Source organism: Crocuta crocuta, unplaced genomic scaffold, assembly GCF_008692635.1.
Source record: "Crocuta crocuta isolate KB4526 unplaced genomic scaffold, BGI_CrCroc_1.0 scaffold262, whole genome shotgun sequence".
Classification (NCBI taxonomy): Eukaryota; Metazoa; Chordata; class Mammalia; order Carnivora; family Hyaenidae; genus Crocuta; species Crocuta crocuta.
Window position 1 is genome coordinate 251,741 of NW_027528869.1, and position 9,413 is coordinate 261,153.

General features: G+C 37.6%; 1 protein-coding gene across 2 annotated transcripts in view; it reads right to left on the reverse strand.

The window, feature by feature from the left end:
• Positions 1 to 9,413, reverse strand: part of PIK3C2G (phosphatidylinositol-4-phosphate 3-kinase catalytic subunit type 2 gamma) — a 326,049-nt gene that overhangs the window by 229,445 nt on the left and 87,191 nt on the right. The gene's annotated exons all lie outside the window — the stretch shown is intronic.

Genomic DNA, 9,413 nt, shown 5'->3' on the forward strand with positions numbered 1-9,413 from the left:
ATACTGATTACAAGACTAAGAATGTTAGATTCATATTCTTGGAGTTATGAGTGCCTCAAGTCAATAAAGATATCAACTCTTCAGAACATTTTTTTCTCCACAAAATGAGTAAATTCCTTGGGTATCTATAAGGTATGAGCTCTAAATGTATAGAAAGAAAATGTTTAAATTAGTATATGATCTGCAGATTCAAAATAGTTGTACTTCACAGAGGAAATGCTTTTAAATAGAAAGATTATTCATAGTCTGAAGGTTTAAAAATAGGTTGTAAATTACCACTGTAAATGAGAGTGAATACAAGAAGACTTTAGACAGGAAGAATTCATGGATGGTTTTAACAACTTCAGTAATATCCAAATCTACAGATCTGTATAGGAATTAAAAGAGAATCTATACCTGGTTATATATTTTGAGTTAGATTATTGATGAAATGTTCCAGTGATCATGGAGGACAGCCTTTGGTATATATATAAAATATATACCTAAATAAAAATGTCAGCAAGTCAACACAAATTAAATTTAAGTTACAAAGAACTTTTAGGCATCAAGTGAGTCTTTTGAAAACAGTATAGGGGGGAGAAGAGCTAAGGTAAAAGGGTAGTAGGAAGACCCTAGACTTGCCTCATCCCTTGAATACAGTTAGATAAATATCAAATCATTCTGAATACCCAATAAATCGAACTAAGGAAATCAGAACAGACTGCACAAATAGAAGAAGAGAGGAGGACATATTGTGAAAGGTAAGAGGTATAGAGACGTGGTTTTGGGGAGAAACAGATCACAGGTGTTGTGGAGGGGAGGGAGCCCTGGTTGCGGAGAGATGGAGAGAGAGAGAGGAGCACGTGAGGGATCACACAAGGAAACACTTCCCCAAAGCCACGACTGAGAAAACAAAAGGGAATGATTTTCATGAGTATTTGCAAGTAGTGGGGCTCAAAGACTAGAGGTTTAGAGGTCCATGGCATGGCTAGGGTAAAGTCTTGAGTGTACTGCATCACTCCTGTAGGTAGGCAGGCAGGTAACCCAGAGGCAGAGGGTTTGATCTGTGGATCACCTTAAATATACTGGGACAGACAGTCCCCCTCTCCCCCTTCTTAGAGTATATCTAAGAGAAGTGGCATTGCCTCTCTGGGAACAAAGGAGTCGGCAGGCACCAATTCCCTCTCCCTTTCATTGGCATAGGTGCAGAGACACTTGTTGAGGGCAGCTAACTCAGACACTGACTGCATAGTGTGCTTTGTTCCAAATTCTACACTCCTGAGCTCTGGTGCAAGTGCCTTTCTGGGTCAAACCTACACCAATCCCAGTGCAGTGAGATTGTTCCCCATAAGACCAGCATAAGTCCCTGCCATACCGGCTCCCTAAAGTTTAGAATTTTAAAGCCTGCCGGCCTGGCTGGGATAGAGCAAAAAGTTTATTGCACTTGTCCAGGCAGGCAAGCAAGTTGGAGACAGACAATGTGAAAACAGCAGTCTGAAAAATACCTACAACACACAAGGGGAAATTATTCGCTCTTCTGGGAGGGCTTTCCTGACAGCAGCAAGCTCGAACTCCCTCCAGGGACAAAGGAGCTGACTAGTGCCATTTCCCTTCTTTGTCCCTCCGCATAAACTAGCTTTAGTCAACAGCACAGGGACAACATTGGTTGCCTAACCTGTATACACTAACTCCCACCTCCCTGAGCTCTGCCGGTAACTGCTTTTCTAGGGAAAGTGTGCCTGAGAACCAGTACAGTAGGTCCTTCTGCCAGAAAACCGTTGAAAATCCCCTGCATGCACCCCATCTACTGACCAGAGTTCTGCAAAGCATCACCTCTAGTGGAAATAGATTCAGGTCTTTCTTAACAGGCAGATCAGAGCATATCTAGTTAAAACTCACCACACTCTGGCCAAGGTACAAACACTCCCCACTACAGGTAAGGAGAAACCCTGTATAGGACTGACCTGAGGGAGAGCAGCCATAACTCAAGGGCAGAGTGTGTGCAGCATATGCCAAAGACATTGCCTGAAGTGCCAGGCCCTAAACATTATATGACCTCTTCTTCATAAAGCTATTACTCTCAGAGGCAGGAAACACGACAAGCTTTCCTAACACAGAATAATACAAAGACCTGAACAAAATGCCAAGACAGAGGAATTCGTCCCAAAGGAAAGAACAAGAAAAGGTCATGACCAGGGATCTAATTGAATGTGATATAAGGAATATGCCTGATCCAGAATTTAAAGCAAACAATCATAAGAATACTAGCTGGGCTTAAAAAGACACAAGGAGTCCCTCACTACAAAGGTAAAAGAACTTAAAAACAATCAAGCCACAATGAAAAATTCAATAATGAGATTCAAAATCCACTGGAGCAATGATCACAAACATTGAAGAAGCAGGGAAATGAATAAGTGACATAGCAGATAGAATTACTGAAAATGGAGCTGATCAAAAGAGGGCAATAAAAATCTTGGATCATGAAAGTAGACTTAGAGAACTCAGTGATGCCATAAAGTATAATAATATTTGTATCATAGGAGTTCCAGAAGACAAAGAAGTAAAAAGGGGTCAGAAGGTTTATTTGAGGAAATAATAACTGAGAAATTTCCTTAATCTGGAGAAGGAAACAAACTTCTAAATACAGGAAGCACAGAGAGCTCCCATCAAAATCAACAAAAGCAGGCCAACACCAAGACATATAGTAGCTAAATTTGCAAAATAGAGTGGTAAAGAAAAATCTTAAAAGCAGAAACATAAAATAATTCACGGGGAAAACAAATAAGGTTAATGGCAGCTCTCTCTATAGAGACTTGGCAGGCCAGGAAGCAGTGGCATTGTATATTCATCATGCTGAATGCAAAAAGTCAACAACCAAGAATATTCTATCCAGCAAGGTTATCATTCAGAATAGAAGCAGAGAAAGAGTTTCCCAGACAAACAAAGACTAAAGGATTTGTGTCCACTAAACCAGCCCTGCAAGAAATATTATAGGGGACTCTTTGAGTAGGAAAAAGAAACAGAAAATCTCTAGAAAAAAATGACAAAACAAGCATTAAAATGGCACTACATTCATATTTATCAGTATTTACTCTGGATGTAAATGGACTAAAAACTCCAAACAAAAGACACAGGTGTGTCAGAATGCATAAAAAACAAGACCCATCTATATGCTGCCTACAAGAGACTCATGAAAACATGACAGTCCAAAATCTTTGGGATGCAGCAAAAGCAGTCATAAAAGGGAAGCATGTAGCAATACAGGCCTACCTCAAGAAGCATGAAAAAACTTAAATAAATAACCTAACCCTACCCCTAAAAGAGCTAGATAAAAAAAAATGAACAACAAATGAAGCCTAAAGCCAGCAGAAGAAGGAAAATAATAAAGATAGACCAGAAATAAATAATATAGAAACAAACAAAACACTAAAACACATCAATGAAGCCAGGAGTTAGTTTCTTTGAAAAAAATAATAATATTATAACCCCCTAGCCAGACTTATCAAAAAGAAAAGGGAAAGGACCCAAATAAATAAAATCATGAATGAGAGAGGAGAGATCACAACCAAAACCACAAAATATAAACAATTATAATAGAATATTATGAAAAATTATATACCAACAGATTGGGTAGTCTGGAAGAAATGGACTAGTGGTGTCCATTTCTGGTGTTCAATGTCTGGAAGAAATGGTGTCTAGAAACATATAGACACTAAAACTGAAACAGAAGAAATAGAAAACTTTAACAGACCCATAGCCAGTAAAAAAATTGAATCAGTAATCAAAAGCCTCCCAATAAGCAAAAGTCCAGGGCCAACTGGTTTCACAGGGGAATTCTACCAAACATTTAAAGAAGAGTTAATACGTATTCTTCTCAAACTATTCAAAAAAAAAAAAAAAAAGAAATGGAAAGAAACCCTCCAAACTCATTCTACAAGGCCAGCATTACCCTGGTTCCAAAACCAAACAAAGACTCCACTAAAAAAGAGAACTACAGGCCAATATCGCTGATAAATATGGAAGCAAAAATTCTTAACAAGGTACTAGCAAATCAAATCCAACAATACATTAATAAGATAATTCACCACAACCAAGTGGGATTTATCTCTGGGCTGCCAGGATGGTTTAATATTTGTAAATCAATCAGTGTTACACACCACAATAATAAAAGATATGAAACATATAATCTTCTCAGTAGATGCAGAAAAAGCATTTGACCAAATACAGCACACATTCTTAATAAAAACCTTCAACAAAGTAGGGATAGAGGGAACATACCTCAACATCATAATCACCATATATGAAAAACCCACAGCTAATATCAACTTCAGTGGGGAAAAACTGAGAGCTTTTCCTCTGCAGTCAGGAGTGATGTTGACTCCCACCACTGTTATTGTATACAGTACTGGAAGTCCTAACTTCAGCAATAGAGGCATCCAAATTGGCAAGGAAAAGGTCAGGCTTTCACTATTTGCAGAAGACATAATACTCTATGCAGAACACCTGAAAGACTTGACTCAAAAATTGCTAGAATTGATACACAAATTCAGTAAAGTTGCAGGATATGAATCCAACATACAGAAATCTGTCACATTCCTATATGCCAACTATGAAGAAGCAGAAAGAGAAATCAAGGAATCAATCACATTTACAACTTCACCAAAAACTGTAAGACACTTAGGAATAAACCTAAACAAAGAGGTAAAAGATCTGTACTCTGAAAACTATAAAACACTGATGAAAGACAATGAAGATGACAAACATTTGTTGCTCATGGATTGGAAGAACAAATACTGTTAAAATGACTGTAATGCCCAAAGCAATCATAATGCAGTTTAATGCAATCTCTATCAAAATACCACTAGCATTTTTTTGCAGAGCTAGAACAACCCTAAAATTTGTATTGAACCCTAAAAGACCTCAAATAGCCAAAGCAATCTTGAAATAGAAAAGCAAAGCTGGAGGCATCACGATTCCATACCTCAAGCTATATTACAAAGCTGCAGTCATCAAGATAGTATGGCACTGGCGCAAAAACAGACACATAGATGAGGGTAATAGAACAGTGAATCCAGAAATGGACCCACAATTATATGGTCAACTAGTCTTCAACAAAGTAGGGAAGATTATCTAAGGGAAAAAGACAGTCTCTTCAACAAATGGTATTGTGAAAACAGGACCACAGCTAGCAGAAAACTAAAACTGGACCACTTTCTTATACCATACATAAAAATAAATTCAAAATTGATGAAAGACCTAAATGTGAGATAGGAAACCATCAAAACTCTAGAGGAGAACACAGGTTGCAACCTCTTTTGACCTCAGCAGGAGCAACTTCTTACTAGATAACATCACCTAAGGCAAAGGAAACAAAAACAAAAAGGAACTATTGGGACTTCATCAACATAAAAAGTTTCTGCACAATGATGGAAAAAATCAACAAAACTAAAAGACAATTTGGAATGGAAGAAGATATTTGCAGATGGAATATCTGATAAAGAGTTAGTATCCAAAATCTATAAAGAACTTATCAAATTCCTCACCCAAAAAGCAAATAATCCAGTTAAGTGGGCAGAAGACATAGACAGTTTTCCGAAGAAGACATATAGATGGCTAAGAGATACATTAAAAAATGCTCCACATCACTCATCATCAGGGATTTACAAATCAAAACTACAATTGCTTATCATCTCATACCTGTCAGAATGGCTAAAATTAACAACATAGAAAACAACAGATGTTGGCAAGTATGCCAACCCTGGGGAACCGTCTTATACTTGGTGAAAATGCAAACTGGTGCAGCCACTGTGGAAAATAATATGGAGGTTCCTCATGAAGTTAAAAATAGATCTATCCTATGATCCAGGAATTGCACTACTAGGTATTTACCAAGGGAATACAAAAATACTGATTTGAAGGGATACATGCACCCCTATGTTTAGAACAGCAATATCTATAATAGCCAAATTATAGAGTCCAAATGTCCAACAACTAAATGGAGATAAAAGAAGATATACACACACATACATATATGCGCCACACAACAATGGAATATTACTCAGCCATAAAAAATATGAAATCATGACACTTGCAACAATGTGGATGGAGCTAGTGAATATTATGCTAACTGAAATAACGTAGTCAGTGAAAGACAAATACTATACGATTTCACTCACATGTGGAATTTAAGAAACAAAACAAATGAACATGGGGCAAAAAAGAGGCAAACCATAAAACAGACTCTTAACTATACAGAACAAACTGTGTGCTGCAGGAGAGGTGGGCAGGGAGATGGGTTAAATGAGTGATAGTTATTAAGCAGGGCGCTTGTGAGGAGCACTGGATGTTGTGTGTAAGTGATGAATCACTAAATTCTACTACTGTAACTAATATTACACTGTAATTTAACTAACTGGAATTTTAATAAAAAGTTGAAACTAAAAAGAAAAAATGAACATACTATAGAATTTCATTTTTCCCTTTAACAGAAACTATGTAAATTATGAAGGAAAAATCCAACAAATGAAGCTTTCTTTAAACCTTAGTTTTCTGAGGCCTGCTTCTTTATTTTCCATGTCTAAAGATATTAGAAAGTGTCTGCCCAAGGTTGTATAATTTGCAAAGATTATCAGACAGATATTTTTATATGACCCAAGATTACTCTAGCAGGATGAATTTTGAATCTTCTCTATCCCTTTGTCCCATCCTTTCCTCACTTGGAGAAAGAAACTTGTTTTTTGGTAACCTTAAAGTCAGCTTAATGCTATAACAATTTGAAAATCATTAATATCACTTTTCATTATAGAATATATAAAATCTTCACCAAAATGGTCTGAAGTATCCAACTGCCTAGATAAAGTTTTGGATTAGCTTCAGGCAGAATGCAAGAGGAAGAAGCATGCCTAACACCAAACCTGGAGGGCTCGGATGTTAATCTTTTCCACAGCATTTATAGAAAATATTCTGCCCATGGTTAAGGGTTAACAAATATGAGGAAAGAAGATGTGGCATATAGGGTGGAATTTGCCACCACTTTCTAGCAATTTGAGATTATGGGAAGGAGAAGGTGGAAAAAGGAAATAGAATGAGTATGGCTGACATAGGTTCCCAATTTCCCCCTCTTTTGCTTTTGGAAGGCAGATGTGGAAGAATGCTAGATAAATGAGCAGAGCAAAATGCTGAACACAAAGCGGGCTTCTTTAGGACTCTGTGTTTCAAATCCTGGAGGAAAACCACATCTTGAGCCATTCCTGTACCTACTCATGTTATGATTAAACTTGGGGCCACATGGTAAGGACACAGAATATTAGTCTGCAGTTAGCTTTATTGGGCCTTCTTTGGTTTCTGTAGAGAAGGGATGAGATGTAGAAACAGCTAAAAATAGCGGTGTGAAGAGTGCCCAAAAAGGGGTCATATGGTGGGGACAAAGGGTGTTTTTAATAAGGGCACCTGATTGAACTCAACTTTCCAAGCTAAGGTCGACTAGGAGCTCTATGGTACCTAAGAGGGCCCAAGTAATTCAGGGAGTGTTAGTCAGCCCTAGCCAAGCTAGAAGAGCCCCAGTCATGACCTACACTAGCTGTAACAAGCAGTCACCAGCTTAAAATGTGCATTTAATTTGGATATCATAAGTCACCAGACCAAAGACTCTGTTCCCTCACACACCCTATTAGAAAGAGAATCAGGGTGTCAGAAAGCTATCTGAGTGACTGAATGCTTTATCCAAAAGAGACTGTTTATTTCTAAAATGACTATTTATATTACTGAATTGACTAATATTTTGTCACTGATGTAAAATTTTTTTACATGAGTTACATAGTGGGAGCTCATGAGGAAAAGTGTGATTTATTAATTGCATTTTTCTTCACATCTAAGTTGTACAATGAATTATACTTATGACCTTACTATATTTATATATCCTGGGCATACCTCTAAGTGATCTAAGCTGAATCCTACAGTGGATGGAGGGGCTCAAGAATAACTGTCACTATCTGTCATTATTCTCCTTGGATGAAGTCTGGATTAGTAGTTGCCATGGACTTAACCCTCAGGCATATTGTGCAGAATGAAGTCAGAACACTTAATTCAAGTATGTGTATGAAGAGACATCAAGCAATAGAGCATCATGAGAATAAATGTCTAGCTGTCCAAGTGAGGCTAATATAACACATACTTCCAGAAAATGCATGGGGGAAAGGATGTTTGGCACCATTCTTTAAGCTCTCTGTGTTTGATATTAGCTAATTCACTTTCTGATAATAGATTATATCTCACATCTTTTGAGATATTGCACATATGGTGAATACATTCCCATAGACTTTGTAAATAGAAAATATGAGGATGATGAAGACCAGTAGTGGAATTAAAATGTGAAGAGATTCATCTAAGAGTGATGCTGGTCTCATGAAGACGATGAAAGTGGAAACCTTTAATACCCAGGCCGGGGGACCACATTTGTTTTTATATTACTACTGTTAAAGGTTTATTAAGTCAATTAAAATTAAGCAAACAAATAAAAACATTTTAAAAACAGGAGATGGGAAACAGATTCTTTTGTGAAAAGGACAGTGTATACCAGAACATCTGTACCCTATGTTCATGAACTAGCCTGAATTAGCTTAACTTCCTTGAATTTCTTGGATAAAATCATTGATTTTCCGAAGAAGTTTTGTTTTCCGATGGCTTGATGGTTGGTGGTGGACTCTAAAGGTGGTGAGGAGATGGCAAGTAGGTTGGATTCTAGGATTTTAAATTACCCCTCTCTCACTCCTCACCCAACAACATATACATGGACTGGTCATAACTCTTATACTCTGAGGTTTTGAATAAGATGACATTTTAGAAAAATGGCCACACTGCTAAATATAACATTTCAGAATATTTTTTTCTGGAGCACCCTTAAGGATATATTCTATTTCAAAATTGTATAAATTCTTATGCTTAGAAAAACCAACCCCAAATCCATGGCACCAGTAGAACAGATGCGTTGGTTTACCCTCTCTGTGTCCCTGTTTTCTCTGGCTATGAAATAAAAGGCGAAAATAAAATAATTCTTGTCACTTTTAGCTGTAGCATTATATGTGCATCCATGGCCTGGCCTACTGGAACCATGAATGGAAAAGACTCCAGATCTGGGCAGTCAGCCTGCCCGTAGGATCTGATCTTATAAAACTCTTTGGAATTCTGCTGATCCTAGGTTTCGTGCCCAAGAGCAGAGCACAGGCAAAACTGAGGAAGGTGGTACTTGTATATTGATGAGATTGTCACAGTGCATTCACGGAGCAAGGAGTGACATCTAAGGGCAGGAATGGAGGCAGCTTAAGTTGGTAACACCTGTGGAGAGAAGTCAGCCTTGCCTTCTGGTTCTTGTTCAATTCTTTTTTTTCTTCTTCTTTTTTTTTTTCCTCCTGCCCAGATTTCTTTCTTTTTTTTTT